This window comes from Glossina fuscipes, unplaced genomic scaffold (assembly GCF_014805625.2).
Source record: "Glossina fuscipes isolate IAEA_lab_2018 unplaced genomic scaffold, Yale_Gfus_2 112, whole genome shotgun sequence".
NCBI classification, from domain to species: Eukaryota; Metazoa; Arthropoda; class Insecta; order Diptera; family Glossinidae; genus Glossina; species Glossina fuscipes.
The window spans coordinates 93,767-117,099 of NW_023998455.1; positions in this window are offsets into that span (position 1 = coordinate 93,767).

Here is a 23,333-nt window from a genome sequence, read left to right on the forward strand (position 1 = left end):
GTTTATTTTTATATATATATATATTTATATATATATATATATATATAATTCATGTATACTATACTTATACTTATATACGTTATATACTACATACTTATATACATTCTTATATATACATTGAGGTCTATATATATAATATATATGTTTGCATATACCTGTAATAGTAGTAGTAATATCTATCAGTAGAGGCAAACAGCATATTTTCATATTTGGGGGCGAGTTTGGCGTGATTTTTTGATCTTGGCTCACGTTTTGCACGATGTTCGTTTAATTGATCGATTATTTCCGCGTCATATGCGTAGATCCAAATCTCATCTGCCTTAGTAATGCATTTTATGACCCATTGATAGCTAGAACTCATTTTCTCAAACGCGTTGCAAACATCGGAAAATATACATTTGGTGCTGTACAAAGTCAAGCGTAGCTGAAATACTACTGAGGTTTGTGATGTGAAATTTGACACTGAGATTTTACACGGTGCTACCGATTTAGAAAAAAAGGCTAAGGCAAATAAAAGCAATTTCAGTTTCACTTTAAAAGAAGTCTCATATGATCGTGAGAATATTTCTTGCAGATGTGACCTTTGTCCAGACGTCCAAACAGGAGATAAAACGAAGTTTATTAGGAAACTCGTTTAAGATAAATTTAACCAGCCAATTTATCCTTCTTGCAAAAAAAAAAAAAAAAAAAAAAATGATGCTCTGTAGCAGTAAGGGTTGAAATGCAATATATTTTATAAATTTTTGTATAAAGAAAATTTTTGGATTTTCCGTCAAAAAAAAAGGGTTTATTGTATTGTATTTATTTTGCTTCACTTTAACGCAGCTACCACATATACACGTAAAAACTTCTGTCTCTCTTCTATTCTCTTTTAGTATGCTATATAAGTCGTTCGTCTCAATGCGAATTTTTTCGACTTTTTTCTTTTTTACTTTCTTTTATACGCGTCGTCTTTAGGTAAATGAATTTACTCGATTTGCATAGAGAGGGAATCGTCGAAATGTACCTTTGCACATGGTTGCGAAGGCTTTATCAAATGAAAACCATTCGCTTTTGAGTAAACGATAACTTTCACCTGCAGCTTGCAAGACAATCTTGCCTTTTACCTGTTGTAGTGTCACATAAGAGAAATGCTGTGTACTCCAAGCTCTTCCGTTAAGACAAGGCAAGACCCATCTACCACTTCCAATTGTTTAGTGCTTTTGCGATATTCAACTAAAGATCGTACCGTAAGCAGTCGCTTACAGATCTAATTTCCTTTTTTATTTATCGGCCTACATATACTAATCCCTCCATGGTCCGCATAGTTCACACTGTACTTTTTTGGATTATCGGAATTGGACAATATGTAATAGTCATTTTTGGTTCGTATTATCCATACATCCTGAACTGCCATTCGATTTTTTCCCGATGCATTTTAAATATACCCTCGGATAGGTAAGATTCCTGCCTATGAAATTGATGTTCACCAGGGTTCAAAGTACAGTGCGGTAGGCTTAAGTTTAGTTCTAACTACAGTGAGTATGCTCAGTCAATGAAGACATTAGGCCGATTAGGCATACCGACCCACTGGGCGACAGACAAGCTTTTATAGCCTTCTTTTCTTCTCTTCTTTGTGACCGTCAGCTTTTTACATGAGTAACGGACATCTCCTGACTGATTAGTCCTATTAAAAACGGGAAATATTTTCCATCATGCGACCTCCATTGGCAAATACGTAATTACGATGACAGTATACTGCTTAAAACGGACCATTCAATTAACAATGACAGGCAAGGACATAGACGTAGAATTGCCGAACGAAACATAAGTTCCTTACACGTCTAACAAATTCAATGAGGTTTTCTCTCAGTTAATTCGATTGTATTATAATATTTTTTTTTCTATACACCACTTGTGGTGCAACGGTATATTAAATTTGTGCGAACGTATGCAACATTCAAACGAATTTGAAATAGGTTCACCTTTAATTATACCAATCGATTTAGAATCATTTTCTAAGCTTGTCTGTCCGTCTGTCCGTCTTGCTTATTTGTGTTCAATCTACAGATCGCAATTTTTGAAATATTTCTATGAAAGTTAATACACTGACATATTCCGGCCCAAGGATAAACGCTATTGAAAATGGTTCCGATCGGGCGACTTTTTCGATCACTTTCCATATTTTGAAAACTCAGTATAAAAAAATATCAATAACAAAGAAAGGCTTTGCATACTAAGTAGTCAAGTTTTGTTTTATAACAAGCGTTATAATTAATTTTTATTAAATTGCTAAAGTTTTAATATCCTTGCATATCCTTGCGCAAATAGCATTTAAAGATTCACGGAGGGCAAGAAGCGAAGAATAGTATTTCTGAAAATTATAAAGCTTTTACTTGATTAATTAGCGCATTCATCAGTTTTAATAAAATTTTGTTGTGCCATAAAACCAAAGTATAAACCCACAGTCAACAACTTTAACATTTATGGCGTCACATAACCAATGTACCAAAGCATTTGTAATATAAGAATTAATGTCAGATATAAAGGTTGGTTGAGAATAATATTTCAAGTGTTTGCCTTTGAATTAGAAGCGAGAGTGCGACAGAGAGTGAGACAGAAGGAGCGAGAGAGAGAGAGAGAGAAAGGAGGGAGCCAAGCCTTAATAGACCAAAATTTTTTTTCTTCTTTTTAACCAAAGATATAAACATTATATGAGTACGGAAAAACAAACACACACACAACTGTTAGCCTCTGTAGTAAGAGAGAAACGAGTCGAGCTTTAAGAAATTTAAATTCCAAATTTCTTTCTCTTATAAAAACTTGTTAAAGCATACGAATTAAAACGTCGTGTCTGAGCTATAATAATATTTTTCATTTTTTTTTTTTTTAATGGTTTTGACTGTCAGTCTTAAGTAAAGACGCAAGACAATAACAATACAAACTAAGGCAAAACAAAATAAAAAAAAAACAAAAAAAAAAAAAAAGGAAAGAATAATAAAAGAACGATGTAAATAAGAAACAAGACAGAAAATTTTAATTGAAAAGTTTAATTTACAAAATCTACACAGACGGCCGGACATATATACAACTACTTATGTATATGTTAAAATATATATACACATATATATAAATGTAAATATGTATGTGTGCCATGTATATTTCATTAAACCACATGTTCAAGTAAATGAAATTTAAGAATTTCTCTCAAATTCGTTGTCTTCAACTCCCGTATGGCTTAACGAGTAGTCGGAGGGGTCGGTAAGTGAAATTCTTACATGTTTTACAGTAAATTCTGTGAGCTTGTGTTTGTCTGTTCATACAATTCCTTATAAATCCTTAAACAAATGTCTGGCCATGCCAGGCTTTATAATACCGTACAATAGTACATATGGCGACATATGTCGACAGAAGAGTAAGTAGTCAGTGTTTTTTATACTTTCTGCAATCACTACGCAATTATAACGATAAACAACTTTTGTCATGCAAATTGTGAATTAAAAAAAAAAAAAAAAAAATCATTTTTAAATAGCATAAGATGCTGAATAAAGGTTTTCTTCCGTCTATTAGTCGCTTTATTATAGCCCAAAATCCCGTGATAGAAAAAATTTTGAGGCTTATCAAATGTATTTTTAATTCATGATGATGATCTTAATTGAAACTAAAACGAGGCGTATTCGCCTCTCAAAAAGCCCATCATAATCGGTGACAAAGAAATCCATATATTATACGTGGATAAGTGGTTAATGACAACAATTTTACACACATTGTACACATTAGTTAGGATCTTCTGCAATTTGAGTGCAGTTTTCATTGTTTAATTAGCAAAGACTGTCTTGTGTTTCGAATGCTGGGTATTCAAGATCCGCCTCAAGATGAATTCATTTTCATGTACGTATGTAAAAAATATATCTTATATGTCTAGGACGCATTAACATTCACATATATGCGTATAAGTTGTTTAAATATATACAAGGCGAAACGTTTTTATACATGCACAGTATAAGTCTACAATCTCAAAATTTTAAAACAATTGAGACCATTATTACACTTTGTTCTCTTGTGATAGTTGATTTTTCTTCTTTTCTACTTGCTTTTCTATGTCTGTCTCTTTGTCTGCGCATATATTTTATTAAATGTCTTTCGTTGTGTATTCATTTCTTTGTTTTTCTGAAAGTTTTTCTACATATACATGAATATATATATATATATATATATATATGTGAAGATATGTTTATATATTTGTATTAAATGTCATGTTGTATTTTATTCCGGTTCCTTACATGTATTATACTATACTATACTCGATGCATGTTTTTGGCAAATGAATAATATAGCAAAATATGTAGCCACCAGCTATTCAAACCAACTACTTTTGTTGTTGATATTTTCTTATCTTTCGTTGCTATTAAGAACTTTATGTAACTGGTTTAATGCAGAACTTGAAGGAAAAGAGAAAAAGAAAAAGAAAAAAAAAAAGAGTTATAACGCCTAGGAGAAATTATGTATGTATTCGATAAGGTGAGTATAAATTTTTGATGCCTACTTGAAATTCTCTTTCTCTGTCCGTTTGCCAAGACTACCAAGGGTTTTCTTAAAAGGCTCCTTTTTTTCAATTTTCGTCAGCTCAGTCAGGATCGGGAATGTAATCAACAACTACGAAAATTGCAAAGGCAAAACTCTACCGAAATTCTTGTCGTTACTGCTTTATCTATGTTCTTTTTGTATGTTCATACATTAAAAAAATAAATTACTCGCTGCTGCATTGGCTTGTTACATTAACTATGTTACTTCTTGATTATCTTAAGTCAATCTAAGAAAGATTAACCGTGCTTTCTAGTCAAAGTTAAGAAGCTATTACCGCTACATTTGCACAACAGAGTACACGAGTTCGTTGGCGTGGATAGATGCACTCACACATTGACGAATTTTTATAGAAATAGTAGTTCAATAACAAATAGTAATTACAATGGCATAACAAAAAAAAGAAATATAAGTAAGAAAATAATATTCAGTCGGGAACGAATCTTTTGTACCCATCATCGTTATCCTGAAAATGATAAAACAAGTAAAAGCGATAAACCTTCATGTCCTACAATACAAAGTGGCTTGGCTGATTCGCAAACCAGAGACTTTTATTTGGCGCGTGGGCTTTGTAGGCGTGTCTTTGAAAAGTTTCGGTCACCTTGAAATTCTTTTGCAAATTTCTATGCGATATTTTCATTTTGGGTAACACGAGAAGGTTTACCGCAGATACTACATAGTTGGGCAGACGCACCGATGGACAGACAAACAAACGAACATGCTTAGGTGCATTCCAAATTTAAAACAGGCCAAAAATTTATTAACTTTATGGGGTTTTTGAAGCTTGTTTTCTCGAATTATAAATGTATTGAAGGAAAATTAAATTTTGATACACCATAAGATTAGGTAAGCGTAGTAAATTTTTTCCATTTTTTTGTTATTGTTTATGCGTAGGAAGCAAAAATCGAATTTTTTATTTCTTTTGAAAAACAGAGGTGTTCTCAGTTTACGTGGTACTGTATGCGTGTCTTTCGATTGACTTGATCCATACCAACCTGCCAATCAAATATTTAAATGTTTTTGCCAAATTGCTCCATTCTTGCGGAATATATAAACCTTGTGCGGTCTTTGAAACTACAAACGTTTTGACAAAATGGATATACGCTTCATCCTTCGACGAAGGGTATGAAAATGCGCATCTATTTATATACATATATATTAATACTTAGCCCTTAAAAGCGGATTAAGAAAAATTTTCTTTCTTAAATCCTGAAGATAGGCAATATGTTTTGCCGACTTTAAGAAAGCCATCAATGCGAAATTTCTTTTCATTTTCGCCCGCAGTTAGGCAACATATCTTCTACTAAACTTCTACTTCTTCTAGGAATCGTTTGATTTTGAATGATTTCTCTTTAATTTGTTTTTGAATTTTAAATTTAAGAAAAACTGTCAATTTTTACTTTAAAGAAAACGTAAAATGAAAAGCAGTTTTACATAATTGTATGTGCACTTGTTATAGTCTTGAGGATGTCATTGATGTTGGTGTTGCTGCCGTTGTTGTTGTTATTATTATTATTATTATTATTATTATTGTTTATTCGACTCCTTCATGTCCATGTCACAACTCTTTGTGAGTGTGTAAGTTGTGTTTGTGTTGTTCGTTGGCTTGTTAGCTTTATGATTTGGCATCCTTTCCAGTTCATCATTTATAATTTTATGCATTTTAGATGAGTTTTACTAACTTCCAACACACATTGACGTTTTTTCTCTATATTTTTCTTCTTCTTTTTGGAAAAAGATATATAAATGTTTATGTGCACACATATATGTGCAGTGAGAAAGTATTGGTTGTAAATGTTTATGAGAATTTTTGCAGCAACTTGATAAACGAGAAATATTAAGTTTAGTCCAGAGCACTACTGCTAGTTGTAAAAGTAGTGGTTATATAGTTAAAGCAAAATGCAAGGGATGTGTGTAACGAAAGTTAAGAGGAAGAGAAAACTAGAGAGTTGGGTGAATTACTTGCACGTGTGGTTTTCAGCATATTATCAAACAGTGGCGTTGTAAATTTGTCTTAAGAATTTAATAAATATTTCTTGTTAATCCTAAATAACGTTTCGGTAATGATTTGAGATTTCCGATATATTCATCCATTTTTCATTCAATTTTTACATAAGAGTTAAAAAAAATTGAACAACTCTCTGATCGACACCATCATAAATTATCTTTTCCCATCTGTTAAAGAGCTTTCGATACGACATTACTTACACGACGTTCCACGTGTACTACAGATGAACACTTTTTAAGATGATATTATGTCGTTTTTTCGACCTTACATGACCTTCGTATTGCCCTGAAGGGTATTTGAATATTACCGAAACTGAAATGAAATTTATTTACGATATATGGAATACGCTTTTTTTTATATTATTCTTCTCAATTTCTTAAGTGATAAGTCACTCCTATTTCCTTCATGGTAAATAAGTTCTTTCAATATAACTGAAATATTATTGCGCAGGTCCGTACAAAATGGTTGACACTAAAAATTTGAAATGACTTTGTATGATTCCATTAGGAGGAAAAGGTATGTTTCCAATGTTACTAATTAATGTTTTAATTAATAAAATCAATCCTACTATTACAAGAAATCAAGATTGCTAATGTTGTTGCTGCTACTAGAACCATTAATATACCATTTGCTATAGTTCTTCTATAATCTTTTATAGAATCAATTAATAGCTTCGCTATTGCTAGAATTACCAGCATTTTCTATATACATTTCTTTTTACATATGGTATGATGGAAAGATTGTATCCGAAAATCTTGTACAATTGACCAAAGGAAGAAGAAAGTGCGCGATTCTGTATTAAAGAAGAAAACTTTGTCGCAAGAAGCTCTTTAAAATGTTAACAGAAATAACCCACTATTCGTTTAATCGGAAATAACCCATTTGTTTTACATTTGCCTTTTAAATAAATATGTAAATATGTAACAGTTCTTCCAGTAAAAACTTTATTACTATGGAAATTCTTTATACTCTCTTTTTCACTTATGCCGTAGCATTCGTTATTGTTTGCTGTTCATATGGGTATCGCTATTACTGGTAGGATAGTGTTGTCTTTTCATTGTCTATTAGTATTTCCGTTGCTACTACTAAGTCTACGCTATTATGGCAGTTACTACTACTGCACCCTTTGCTGCTTTCAGCCCTTAATTAAGTCCCAGATAAGAGATTATCATGTTCTTTAGAGGCAGATTATTAATGCACTTTCGTTTTTGTGTGATTTTTATAACTGTGATTACTGTTACTGCAACTAATGTTACTAATGCTGCTGTAATCACTATTGCTACTGCTATTATTACTACCACTATTGAAGCTTACTGAAGCTTTTACTATCACTACGTTCGTTACTGTTATTACTGCTATTGCTATTCTACCACTTCTACGACTTCTATTATTTCTGCTATAACTACTATTGCTACTATCACCACGTTTGTTACCGTTGCTACTATTATAGCTACTGCTACTATTGCTATCATTAGTATTACTTTTACTATTAAAGCTTACTGCTATTCCTATTACCGCGTTTGCTACTGTCACTTACATGTTAAATTTACTAACCTTACTACTTTTACAGCCACTACTATTATAACTGCTATTAATACTACAACTTATTACTACTATTACTTTTGTTGCTAGTACCGTTACCTTTTCTATTCACTGCCGTACTTTTCAAATTGAAAGCTGCGTTTATGAACATTGTCTCCATTTATTGCTAGTAGTAGAGTAGTTTCATATTTCTTCTTCTGTCACTTTATTTGATCCTTGATATATATACTTCTTAATGTTTTTGTATAACGAGCGAATTTTCAATTGCGCGGCATAAAGTATATCCGTAATCCGTTCCGCGTGTTGACGTAAGTAAGTCTAAAACGATGTTCCACGCCACTGTTTTCAGTTGCAAACTTTTATGCACTTTAACTAATTTCAGTAGTTAACTTCCTTTGGTTTTCATAGTTAACTTTAACTTGTTGGAGAATGAAAAAAATTGTTACAAAAAATGGTAAGAAAAAAATATATTATATAAAAATGTAAATCATCACAAAGTTTTCCAACAAAAATTATGATGCATCAGACAAAAATTAAGAAAATGAACAAGAATTAGTATTTACATACATTTATTCGTAGGCTCACGCATATGTAAATAGAAGAAAGTAGCAGAGAGAGTCGATTTTTGAAAATGAATGTAAAAAGTAATTTTCCATTTTAAAGATTAGAGAAGAGACAAAGTGAAGAACTCTAAAATGTATGCAACTTTCCTTTTTATTTGCTTTTAAATCGTTAATTAAGTTATAAAAGAGAAAAAGATAAATAAATAAATTGCATTACAAATCAATTCTTCTCAGATGGTCTTTTATAATATTTATATGAGCTATTTTTCGAAAGAAAAATGTACAGTCCACACACAATTGCATCTAATCTCTTGCTTTGTATCGTATACCACTTGTGATACGAGAGTAAATTCAATTTGTCCATTAAGAAGCATGCGACACTCAGAAGGACTAAAGGTAGATCCATGTTTTGGCCCAACGACGAACGCTCTTAAAATTGACTCGGATCGGACCATATTTTTCACCACTCCCCGTATAAAACGTTTTTTTTGAAAAATTGGATAATCATTACAAAGTGTATTAAACGAAGTGGTGTAGGGTACTTGATGCAGGGACTCGTCTCTTCATACTCCCAAACATGTTTTTGTGCTGCCTCTTTTTATGCGTTTATGCGGCCCCCATTCACCGTATAAAAAAAAATTTCTCTATGTCTTTCCTCAATTCCTTTCATGTCTTTTTTTTAGTATTTTTGTTTTATAAGAAATGAAACGCCCTGCATTAGTGTCGTTTGTACGCTTAAAAAGATATGCATTTTTGGTCTCTAATATGACTTAAGGTTATTATCTTATAAGTTTTTGAATTTTTGTACATTTTTGTGCACTTTTTTGTTACGCTTTGTTTGAGTGGCCGGTTTAATCTTTCTTTCTTTTGTTATTTATATGTTATGCTATAGTATAGAGAATTCTGCTACGGTTTCTTGGATTTTCTATATGCTTTAATAGTTTTTTGGGCCAAGTTGTTTTACAAGTTTTGTAGGTATTACGCTATACGTTTCTCATATATTCGCTTTACTTCTAACCACCCACAAAAATGAGAGAAGGGTTCTCAAGGCCTTAAGCTTATAATTAATTGCATGTTTGGTCGAGACGAAGTAATCCTTTGTGTTTTTCTAACTAAAACTAAAAAAGAGAAACTAAATAAGATATATACACACTTAGGCATCTTGTGATATATATATAGATATACATATGAATGTATACTTATACGTAAACGTATACACACGGCCACCCCAATACACAACTATTAACCCATACAAACATTTAGAGCTAGAAAGAACATCAAACGCATTACGAAACTATAAACACCCTCTGCTTAAGCTTTGCTACGACAAACTAAAACGGCCATATTTTCTTGAATTCTTGATGCTAATAACAACAAGAACAATATCTCTCTGTTCAATTTTCAAGCAGACTTACACCCATACATACCTAAGTGAGTGTATGTGGTTGCTCATACCGAAAGTCTTGGAGGTATGAAAATTTAAAGTCTTGGAATAAATAAAAAAAAAAAAAAATATCGCATGCTAGAAAAATAATTTTTACCCTTATTTTTCTTATCTGGCAAAAGTTCGTTAAGAAAAAGGATTATATTTGCGTAAAGTGTCTCATGACAACTGCTTGTCAATTGATAACATAAAAAAAAAAAATAAATAAATAAATAACAATAAACAGGAATTTTCACCCTTTCAAGTCAGTGACGGTTATTTTGCTAAAGCTACAGCATCTTTTGGTCAGTTAAGCAAAGTGAAAAGATCCGGTTTTCTTTATGTTTTGTTTGGTTGCCTTTTTAAAGAAAATTGGTGAGAAACTTTTAAGATAAAATTAAGAGAATACGCAGCTTCTTTTTATTAGAAAAGACAAAAACAAGTTTTTCTATAATTTTTAACATTTTTAAAGACATTGATGTTGAAATATTGAAAGACACGAAGAAATTAAGTGTTCAAAGGACATGATAACGGAAAATCATAGCTCCTTCTGTGGGAATTTGTTCTTTTTATTGTTACTATATATATATATATATTTTTTTTTTTTTTTTACAATTAAATTAAGTTCCAAAAGCAATTTCTTTGATATTCATAAACTTTTTTAAAACAAATTTCAATAGATTTTCTCTATTAAGGCAAATCATATAAGAGATCTTTAAAACGCAAAATTTGCGGATTATTTATTAAAAATTTAATTGATAGAGATTTTTCCAGTTGGTTTAAAAATGGTTTGCCAGTATAACGATGGTTTGGAAACAAGATCTCCAGGTCTCTTCGAATTCGTCACCAAAAAAGATTATTCGGTTGTCATCCCAACCAGGACTTGTCAACGCTCTGAAAATTTCGCCTAAACTTAATTAGCTTAACTTGGAAGGAAACGCCAAGAACAAATCTACGTCTCACAATTGCCAGTAAAGCTAACAAAGCAATTTACTTTTATAAGGAGGGAAAGAGACAAACGGAGAGAAGGAATCGCTTTTAAACGAATTCAATTATATCTGCGTTACTTACTTACAACCAAAGCATAGTCACGTATTGTTCGTATGTATCCACTATGATCAAGCTAATAAAACCTGGCGCTAACCTAGCTTTTGTTTAAAGAAAGAAAAAGAATTGAAGACGGACGCATGGACATGAGGAATTCATACAATAACACAATATATCAAATTTCTTAAATTATTACCTTTAAATTTAAGATTGAGATTAAAACAAAAAAAACGAAGAAACTGGCTTCTGGTTAAGAATATATTTTCAAAAATTTTTAAAGCTGAAAGACCCGAAAACCAATATACATGTAGGCTTATGAAATCATCTCCATTTTAGGAAGGCCGATGTGCACTATTTGTTACAGGGAACCCGCCATTAGCGAAGTTAGGCTAAAGATTAAAGTACTCGAATATTAAGATTATCAGATCGTTCGTGCAAAACAGGTCCAAGGCTCGATTTAGGTTCTGAAAGCGATTTTAAGTTAATCTAAGCTTGTCCGTCCGTCTGCGATTTTTGACATATTTTGTTGAAACATGGAGCACCGATACGTTTTAGCCCAAGGATGAAGGCTCTTGAAAGTGGTACGGGACGGACAAATTTTACGAACACTCTCCATATAAAGACTTATTTTAAAAAATATGCTTGTGAAAGCGCCTCCATTTTAAGATCTGTATGAATTTTTTTCCTTTTTATTTTTGGTATTTTCGTCGAAACTTCAGAATATCATTCGATTCAGAATATTTTTATAATTTTTGTGAATAATAAAAATTTTTTCACTTTCACAAAGTGAATTCCAATGAAAAAAAGGAAAAAAGTTCTTGTAATTAAAGAATAAAAAGTTGCAATTACTTGAATAGAGAGATACACTATGCATTTTATATGTATATACGATTATGTTTATGTAGGTGTGTAAATATATGTACTTACACAATAAATTTGCATTTATTTATTCTATGCTCGACATGACTGTGAAAGTAAAGTTATGCTGTTTGATCTTAAGAATATATAATTGAGTGAATTGGACGCAAATTAAGGATACTTCTCTAAATGCATAATGCATATGTATAAATGTATATGCATAAATAATTGGAAATATTTGCTCTTTGAGAAATGGTTTTCATACAAAATTATTAAAATTAGTTTTGAGTCGAAAGCATAAGCAGACCAAGATGATGGCAAAGTTTCACTTGTCGTCGTTAACAATCAGATATTAGGAAAGACGTTTGGCCGGACAATATATTTGCAATGATTTAAAATCTAGTTAGTTTTGATTTGCTATATAATCGTGAAGAGCACTTACTTGCAACTTAAAGATATAGAAGACTGTACATATAGAGTTTTTTTCCTTTTACTATGGCCTGTCATGTAGGGGATATCTTCCGTACGTCAAAAGTGATGATGTAAGAAAGGAGCGAAGAAAGAATTATAGGGATTTGCGATATCCGTCGATTATCTTTACGGATCGAGATTCAGTGTAGCTACAACTGTATCTCAAGTGCAGGTAAATTATCTTCCATCATATTCGGAACTTCAAGCAATTATTCTCTGCGTCGGGCAGGCTACGGATTGTCCTGTGTCGATATGTGCAACAGCCAAAACGACTCACGAATAGGTTCAGCTATTTTGTTTTATAAGTCCTCAATCGTGGTAACGATTTAAGTTTACCTGACCGCCTCTCTGTCCGCCCTTCTTTCGTGTTCAACGGGCCTGTTTCCACGCACGGCTGATCACTAGTGAAAACGAACTAAATTGTAATTCATACAAAAAATGTTCATTATTGTGAATATTTCAGAAAAGCGTCAAAAAATTTTATTATGCCTTGTTAACAGCATATGCAAGAATTTCGATGGAATAGATTGTATTTATACCCTACATCGCCTGTGGTACAGGTTACTTTAACTTTGTTGCGAACTTATGTAACACGCAAAAGGGTGTTAAGATACACACATCGTTTATTATACCGGTTTAAGCCTAACTGTCCCTCTGTCCGGATACTGCCTGTCCATACAAACTTGTGTTAAAGCGACGGTCAGTACTTTTTGAGATATTTTGATGAAATTGACGTGTTTTGACGAGAGGACGAACGCTTTTGAAAATGGTTCGGCTCGGTCGACTCTTTTGACCATTCCCCATATAACGTCCAATTCTGAAATGTCGTTATATGGAAACAAATTGCAACATTCTAAATTTCTGTTCGAAACTCGTTCTGTAATAGTACTTGGACATTCTAAATTGGTGTGAAAGCTTTACTTGTGATACGGCAGTTTTTTGAACCCTCTCTCTCCTACGAAAATCAAATGTATACTAAAACGAGTATACTTTTCAATTTTCAAAATTTATCAGCATACAAGACTAAGTGGTAGTATTTCGGCCTACTAAAGGACGAATGATTACAAGCTTTGTTTTGATTGTTGTTGTTTTAGAAAGTGTGTTAAATTGGTCCATCGGTTATTCTATGAACCAATAAATGAACAAAATCATTGTAGTGGACAACAGCCTACCATGAAATTTTTTACACTATTCATGTAACGACTCTTCAAAATGTGGCACTATAAGGGAAGTAATCGAAGTGTTTGTCCGATCGGAATCATTTTCAGTAGCGTTCGGGTTTGGATCAAAACATATCCAAGTACCGAATTTCATCGATATATAGGAAAACAAAACGGACAGATGGACAGACAAGCTCAGGGTTCTTTTGTTAATCGATCATTAAAACAAAAAGTGGGTCTATCGTAAGCCCTTCTACGTTTTACATACATACAGCCATAGGTATTATTATTACAGTTATTATTATGGTATTATTATATAACTATGTAGCTACGCCCAAGCATCGTCTGGTGCATTAAGATTTGAACTCGTGACCAACGATCGTGCCCAGAATTAATACTGACTCTTGCCTTCTAGACAGCAGATTCGAGATAGTCTGTGACATATTAACCGACATGCATAAACAAAATCCTCGATTTCACAGTATTCGGGTTTAGCGACATTATCTACTTTGTCGTCTATTTCTTGGATATTCTTATGTAATGCAACCTCTTACCAAATTTAAAAAGTCATATATGAGGTACGCATCTTTTTTCTTTCTTTTTTTTTTTTCGATAGTAGTTTACGGGTACCAAAGTTCTTTTATCCGTGTTTGGTTTTTTAAAGATTATCTTCGCTTTTCATTTACTGCCGATATATCTGTCAATAGACAAAAGTTGCCAGTCTATAACACGTAAATTTCCAAAGGCACTGTAAATTGCTTTACACCAACTTTTTTAGATTATAATTACATTTTAACATCCGGATACAAAGACTTATCGTAAACAAATAAAAACTCTACAGTAGATCACGAACCACCTTCAAATACCCTACGCTACTTTAGAGTTATCTATATATAAGGCCTTTTTAAAGTCAGGTGTGAACTACGCTACAGTTATCTTTCGCACAGTCATTCATGTAATGACTTTTCAAAATTATGTGTTAAAACGTGGCCCGATCCGATTCCTTTTTTAATAGTTCACGTTTTTTAGCCAAGCCACGTCAGTGTACGAAGTAGTTGAAAAATTACTGTAAAACCAAACAGAAAGAGCCGGATGGACGGACAGACAGCCCGAAAAGCTTGGATCGATTAAGACATAATAAAAAGGATGATCTACTTCAAGCCCTTCTGTGTGTTGCATATATCTGCACAAACTTAATATATTCTTGCGGGACACGCTATAAACAGCTAAGGCAAACATCGTAAGTAGTATAAAGAAATCAGCACATTTGCTAATTAATAGTAATAATAATGCATTAATTAAGTCAATCCCTTTGAAAGCTTATTACTTTTTAGACTACGTCAAATTGTTGTCCTCTGCTACTGAATTTGAAAAGCTATTAAGGTTATGTAAGGTATTTGATTGCTTTAGGATCTCATAAAGTTATACAAAAAAAAAAAAAAAAAAGAAAAGAAAAAAAAAACAGAAAAAGAAAACCAACGCCAACAACAAAAACAACAACAAGTTTAACACAATTTGTGGCCAATTCATCCAAAAACTGTGAAAGTTTATTATGCATGAAATGTTGTTGCATAAAATGAACCTATTCTCAAAGACTGTAACTATGACTATGCATAAAAACAACATAGAGACAAGCAGGATGCGATAAGGATATCCGAGGACATTTACTATATATATATATATATATATATATATATATATATATATATATATATGAACGACATATCAGCACTTATACGTGCTGGTACATGTACACCAAACAGCAGCATATACTTGCATAAAAGACGCCAACAGGAAGCGGCTGCTACTAATTATGCTTATAGAATATTTTATAACATGAAATTTGTAAATAAAACTAAGGAAATAGCAAAAAAAACAAAAAAAAAAAAACAGAAAAAAAAAAGAGAAAACAGAAAAGACCGGAGAAAAACTGCATTACTTGAACGAACACATCGTAAATATATATTTATATTTAATATACATATATATATATATTTATATATATATATATATATATATATTTATGTAAAAGCGATAGTTTATTTCTCTGTCTACAAATACACTGATATATGTTGCATGCCAATCGGGTGTGCGTTCTCACTCAACTTGTATGTATATTGGTTTTCCTTACGAGGCTGGATATGGATTTTGTTTGACTGAATGATTACTGATTACTATACAAAGTTATGCCCGTTACCTATCACTTGGTTGGTGTTGGTATTAATATTACGTAACGAAAACTTACAAAAAGATCATATTTAATATTTATGACCTTTAAAATAAAGTAAAAAAAAAATAAAAAAGTAAAAAAAACAAGAACAAGAACACGATGCGACTAACGTAAATGCTATCAAGTTATGATATAATAAGAGTCTTTAACATAATTATATTTATTTTGATTCTTTTTTTGTTCATTACGATCTACGGAAGAAGGATAACAAAGTTTAGAATAAGAGATAACATAACGTAATAATATATTGAACTTGATTTCTTTGCCGAAGGCATTTAAAGTGTTTTCCTTTTCCTTCATACTGGATGCGTGTAGTACATAGATGACTTTCATTTTTTTTTTTTTTCTCTTCTTTTTTTGTATAAAACTTGGAAATAAAACTGAACGTGCTTTGCTATAACAACTTAAAATTCTTGTTGTTGCTTTTGTTGTAAATATGTGATTATAAAGAAAATGTAAATATTATAATTTTTGATTTATATAACATAACTAAGAACTTATAACTTATTTGTATCGAAATTTTGATTAATAAGCGCATGAAGAACTACGACAAAGGGTTGATACGAGGTATCTAAGACTGCGAAAAGTTTCGAAAGGTTTTTAAACGAAATAAAACCTTATAAAGCTATTCAATAAAACATGAACGGATGGATGATAGTGCTACACAGAATTATTTGCTTATCATTAGAATCCATTCTACAGGCACCTCTTTTATAATGCGGTCATTTTGTGATGCGCTGTTTCGTAATCGTGAAACGTATATGAAACTTTTTTATTTATTTCTTCTCCCGTTCAATTGTGTTCAATTCCGCAGGGGATGTCGCCTGTACAAGAATCATGATGATCATGGTCAGAAAGCAGTGGAGAGAGAGATATATATATATAGATAAATAGAATAAAAGAGATCAAGAGAAAGAGAGGAGGAGGGGGAGGAGGAGGAGAGAGAGAGAGAGAGAGAGAGAGAGAGAGAGCGAGAGAGAGAGAAAATAGACCGATCCGAAGCATTCTCAACAGCGCTCGTCGTTGGGTCAAAACACGTTACTGTACCAAATTTCATCAAAATGTCTCAAGAATTGCGACCACGCCTACTCATTATTAAAATGTATCGATTTGAATTTTTTTCCCAAAAACTTTTTAACGCGTAGAATAAAAGCTTCAAAAATCCCATAAATATAAGTATGTAAGTTCTTGACCAGTTGCAGGTTCAGAATGCACCTAAGCATGTTCGTCTGTTTGTTCGTCAATCTGTCTGACCGTGTAATTGTGTAGTATTTGTGGTAAGCGTTCTTCTGTTAGCGAAAATGAAGACATCGCCCGCAAAGTGAGTTAAACTTTTTCTAGGACATGCCTGCGATGCTCCCACGCGTAAACTTTTATTTGAAAATAGGAAAAATTGCTACAGAGCATGAAAATTTAATTCTTTTATTTTTTATTTTTGTCCTTTTTAGGTTAAAGGTGATGGGAATAAAAGAATCGGTCACGACCGAATATAATTTTCTGACTTGTTGTTTTTTTTCTTTTTTTTGTTTTGAATAAATTTGTGTATCCAATATAACAAATATATAGATTTAATAGTTAATGATGATTAAATTTTGTACAATAAAGTATTTATCAAAGTTAATTTAATTAATTTTGGTTAATTATTGCGTATTTATAATTTACTTAAAATAAATGCAATTAAAAAATGTAAAATTATGGGCAACAAAGAATTTATTGTTTGCGCACTCGGAATCGGAATCCCGTGTTTTCTCTTACTTGTTAGAATGTGATATGTCCATTCACGCATATATTGCTCGCAAAGACTAGCACCTGCTCTCCACTTCCTACTCTGACACTCATTATCTTCACTTACTATACCAACTAGAGCACGTTGGTCGCATACAATTCCTGAGCCAGCTGTTAGATCACAAGCAGCCGTCCCGTCTTCCATCGTTATACAAAGCAAACTTTCTGATACTTTATCTTCGTTTTGCGTATCATTTTTACACTCTCCATCCGCTTTTAGAATCACTTTTTTCTCTTTTAAATCGGTCTCGCCATTCTCGAACGTATAGACATTGCATTGTTTGGTGGCATCCTCGTTTCCTATCACACAATGCGCCCCTACTATTAGATCTATCGGTTCCGCCATCGTAATCGGTGTGTTGTCTTTCGCTCCAATTGTGAATGGTGCTTCCAATACAAGAATCTGCACCTGAGCTACCCTGTTAGGTTTTTGGTTATCTTTCGTTACATAAGTTTCTATATTCCAGCTCTCTCTAATGTATTCATCAATAGGTGCTTCTCTTTCTTTTCTTATTGCTTGACACCACGTTTTCTTCATCGCTTTTTTATGATCCGGTATTGCTATCGCCGATATTACGCAATTATTTGATATTACAAAACCTATACGTTTTTCTAAAGGTGTTTGTGCTCCAACCGTTTCATTTACGCACTCGATAATAACAAAAGATTTTGTAGCTTTGGAAAAATCGGAATGGGATTCTTGTAGAAATAAGATGTAAAAAGTGAAAAATATATAATGCTTTCTATGTCGCAACATGTTTCACAAATATATTTTCACGCAATATAAACAGTTTATTGAAAATTCTCTTTCGAAAATACGTATTTGACATCTTTTGCACGGCGATATATGCGTATGAAGAAACTTACATTTGGTCAGTACCGAATCTTTTGTATCCATCAGAATTACTTTTTCATACGTTACAGTATCGGGTAGGCCTATGTGTTTTTAGTTTATATGAAAAAAAGGTAAGCAAATATGTTCACGGTTTTTTGCACATTACACCTGCGGGCATTGCCGACGTGTCTTTTGAAAAGTTCGATCCGTTTTTAATTTTCTTGTGCAAAACGAGATCATTCTTTTTGCGAAAGTGAGAATATATCCCACCGACACTACACAGTCGGAGAGACGGACAGACGGACATGACTTCTAAATTTGTGAGTGAGTGCCTAAGAATTTATAGACTTTATGTGATTTTTGAAAATTGCTTGGTCAAATTGGTGCGGTCATTTTTCTGCAGGTACTACAGCATCGGCTATGGAGTATATGTATAAATTTTTGCAGATTTATCTGTTTTAGTTTATGAGTAACGATCAAAAAATCAATTTCTTACCTTACTTACAAAAACCAAAAGTATTCTCAATTGACATAGTACCGTGCGTGTGTCGTTCGAACGATTTGCTTCATTTGTGTGTGTTTCTAACAGAATGATGTGGGATATCTGGAGCTTCCTTGTGGGCGTGGAAAATTTGTTGACATAGTGAATATGGCCCTCATCCCTCGGGGAGGGATTTAAAAACAGTGAAGAACTTGTGTAGGGTTTCTAAATACATCCACACGAAGTGATATCTCCTTTAGGATTCTAGAAAATCTTTAAATATTTTTTCTACAAATTTTTGTTTATTTGTTTATCTATCTTCTTCTTCTTTTTTCATGCCACTATCTATTGATAACGGAAATGCATTTATAATATTTCAGCTATTGTGACTGGATAAAGAAACTTTCACAAACCGATCGGCAAAGTTGAGTAGGAGATATGCAGGTTTCGAGAAGGGATTATAAATAGAGAGTTCGTGTTCGTTTCTCTTGGCGTCTGTCTGGGAACTCATTCACAAATCCCTTCTTTCTATTTAAATATCTTTGCAGGTCACTGAGCAGCCAACGTGTGTTTCTATAGCTCAATATAGCTAAACATTATTCACTATTCCTGTTGGTTTAAAAAATATTTTGGGGTTTGAATACTCATTTCTATATAATATAGATACGAGTAGAACGTCACGGCTGACATCATTCCAAGTCAGTCGGTGGAAAGCTTCTTCTTTTTCTGGCAAGGAAATTTAAACTCAAAACTTCTTCTTTTTCTCATAGTATGTCATAGTACGACATATCAGAAGTATTTCAACCAAGCCATAGTACTATAGCTGGCGTATGAAAACTGCTGCCACTTTCACTTAATCTATATGCAACTAGTCGCAACTTTAATCGCCGTTTCTTTAAAACATTTTTTTTTGAAACTGTTTGAGGCAATTACCCGGAAAGGGATTGATCTATTCTATTTTTTACACACTTCTTCTAGATAGAAGCGACTTGTGATTGCATAAAGATTGCATTTATATTTATATACATATAGACATAGATATTTACACTTCATCAAAAATATATATATATTTTGTGGGATCTTTGAATCTCTCTTCTGGGTGTTCTCTCTTCTTCAGTGATCGGGTCAAAAAACAAAATAAAATTTTCGATCAAAACCTTTACCTCGTAAAATAAACTGCAATCGAAGATATACATATAAAAGATATATCTTTAAGAATGTCCGTCAGTCCTTCTGCCTGTAGTAAATATTCCAATTGTCATGCTGGCCCATCGTAAGGCGCAAAGTGGTCACGTATATATTGCTTCAAAATATCATTTTTGTGGCTTTTTGCTTATTACTAATGTTCATTTTATGGAGTACTCTGGTATTCATGTAGAAAAATGAAAAAAATGAAAGTTCACACCCACAAATTGTTATAATTAATCAGATTTTTTATTCATTTATTTCTTTCTACTTTTTTGATCTTCTCTGTTTATTACTCGTACAAACACCTCCTCACCTGAATGTATGGGATCCGTTTTTTTTATTCTCTCTCTCAATCACGGACTACACTCAGCTACTAACAAAAAATATTTGATATTAAGTTATTAGGGATCATTCTGGCCAGAATGTTTTAGTGGCTGAATTTCATAAACTTTTAAATGAAGACATTTGAGTGAAATTATTATTTTTTTTTTTAATTTTTATACCCGCCATTGTAAGATGGGCGTGTACTCATTCTGTGTTTTTTCCAAAATATATACATGTAACACTCAAAAGGAAGCTTCAGAGACCCTATAAAGTATATATATTCCTGATCAGCGTGTAATTCTGAGTTGATTTACTCATGTCCGTCCGTCTGTGTGGTATGTGTTGTTGGCACTCTCCTGGTCGCAAAAATTAAGATGTCCACTTCAAATTTGGTAGAAACATTGCAAGTTTCTGCGCGCTTCCTCTCTGGCCTAAATCGGTCAGAGTGGAATCGCGCACTCGAGCGTAAACTGAACGCAACTTAGTTTCTTTTAACTAAAATTTTTGGATTTTTGCTCGTTACTGGAAGTTAGAATGCTGAAATTTTCCACATTTATTTTAGGAAGCACTCTACTCAAATATGAACGGATATCTATGTTCATAACATAGATCTTTTTTAATATCAATTACCATTTTATTCATAATGTTGGATTTTTTTTTACGAAACTATCGCAAATCAATTCATCGTTTCTCGTTCGCCTTCACAACAATTTATTGCTGACAAAATTTGTCAAGATAACTTCAAGTCATATTTGAAATTAATAGATTTAAAATATAATAATAATAATGATCGGATATAAAATTTAGATTAAAATTTGCCCTCCTTTTTAGTCATAACATGAAAACTGATTTTTAGAAATTATTTGTTTTTATCTCTATCTTACCATGATTCGGTATCTTATCTTCTTTCAATAAAACGATAAATTTCTTTAATTATTGATATAACATACATTAGGATTTTATTAAAACATTTCACTTATTCAAAATAAATATTAATAAGAAAATAATAATAATTTTTACAAAAAAATGCATTTTTCTTAAGTTATTATAGCGAATTTTTTATATTTAGCAGATGCTTCTATGCTAAACATATTTTTGTGACGATCGTATATGCAACAAATTTTATTTGAAGTCATTATTAACAGTTCGAAATCTTGACTAGAGCAATATCACAGAGACATCATAAGGGAGTTGATCATAAGTTTTTATTCTTTATTGTTTTTCTCACTTTACAACCTTATGTTATAGCAAAAATTGATCTTCAAAGAGTGTTATTGTAACTATTGCGACCGAGTATAAGATTTGATTTGAAACTTCGAAGTCATTTAGACTATTTATGATAGTTCTTATGATCAGTGATCAGTAGGTATTGCGTAGCCCCTGATCGTATCACGAGACTTGGAAAGCAGTTCTATAGTTAGCACAATTAGAAATATATTGTCACACATATATATATGTGTCGCTTGCTAATTAATTCGCTCTAACATTGAATCTTTCCCGCCAATTTGATTGTCTAGTAATCTATCCTTGTCTTCGCTTCTTTCAATCTATTTGTCGGCTTGTTTGCGCTTATAAAGAGTATAATTTCAAACGTTATTGGCACAGAGCATATGAAATATATATACAAAGTACGTACAATATATAATATATTGTATGATTTACGATATAGGGTATGATATATATAAAATATGTTACATAACACATGTGAAATGTGATTATATCAGATATGCGACACAAGATGTGTAGTATATGATATATCATAAAAAATATGATATAACATAAAATTTATGTTATATCATATATAATATAACATATGATGTTATATATGATATATGTCATGTAACATATATATGACATAATTTATACGAAGCATGACACATGATGCATGGTATATGATGTATGGTAAATGATATAAGGTAATAGAAGCTAATATAAGACGAAATGTATGCTATGTTATATATAAAATATGTCATATATGATATATAATTCATAATATAAGATATAATTAATATATGGGACATATATGGGATTTATGCAGGTCTAGTGCATGATATGGGATATTTATCGTTTGTTGTATAACACATATAATATATGACATATGACATATGATATAAGTATTTGTAATGCATGACATGTTATTTATAATATATTACCTTATACGATACTTATATGGCGGATTTACGAAAGAATGAAATTTTCAAATATCTTATGCGAGATTCGGTCGAGCGCTTTTTTCGTTTATATTCAAATGAGTACCAGAATGGATTAACATTTTGCTATTACGATCAAATTAACTAAAAATAGTGAAAGACGAAACAACGAATCTACGTTGCCGATAAAAAGCATAGACTTGTTTTCTTAAAAATTTCCTCTCTTTTGGCGTTCCTACAGGCATCCCTTCCTTTGACTGTCAACTCATTCTTACTTATTCGTCCGTATTTCTGACTGACCCCTCCCTTTTCATCAAGTCGTACGTTGTGAACTGTCACGTATAGCAAGGGCCTTGTGGTTTATATTTAAGTTCTCATATATTTATCCGCTTGTTTATGAATTTAATTTGTGTTTCTCAGTTCAACCCTGCGCTCGTCTACTCGTGGTGACAAATAGCTAAAACTATGTATTCTCACAACCGTCCACAGACAACATTTACTAAACGCCTCGAACGAGCAGTACACACGCTGATATGTACAGACGCCGATTTGTTGTAGTTCGCTAAAAGCTAAGAATGAGAAATATTGCATATTGACTTGTTTTTGCTCAATCGATTTGTTGTTGTATTAATTCCGCTTTTATAATTCCTGGTACTTTCTTGACAGAATGAGTAAAATATGCCTAAATAATTGTATTAATACAAC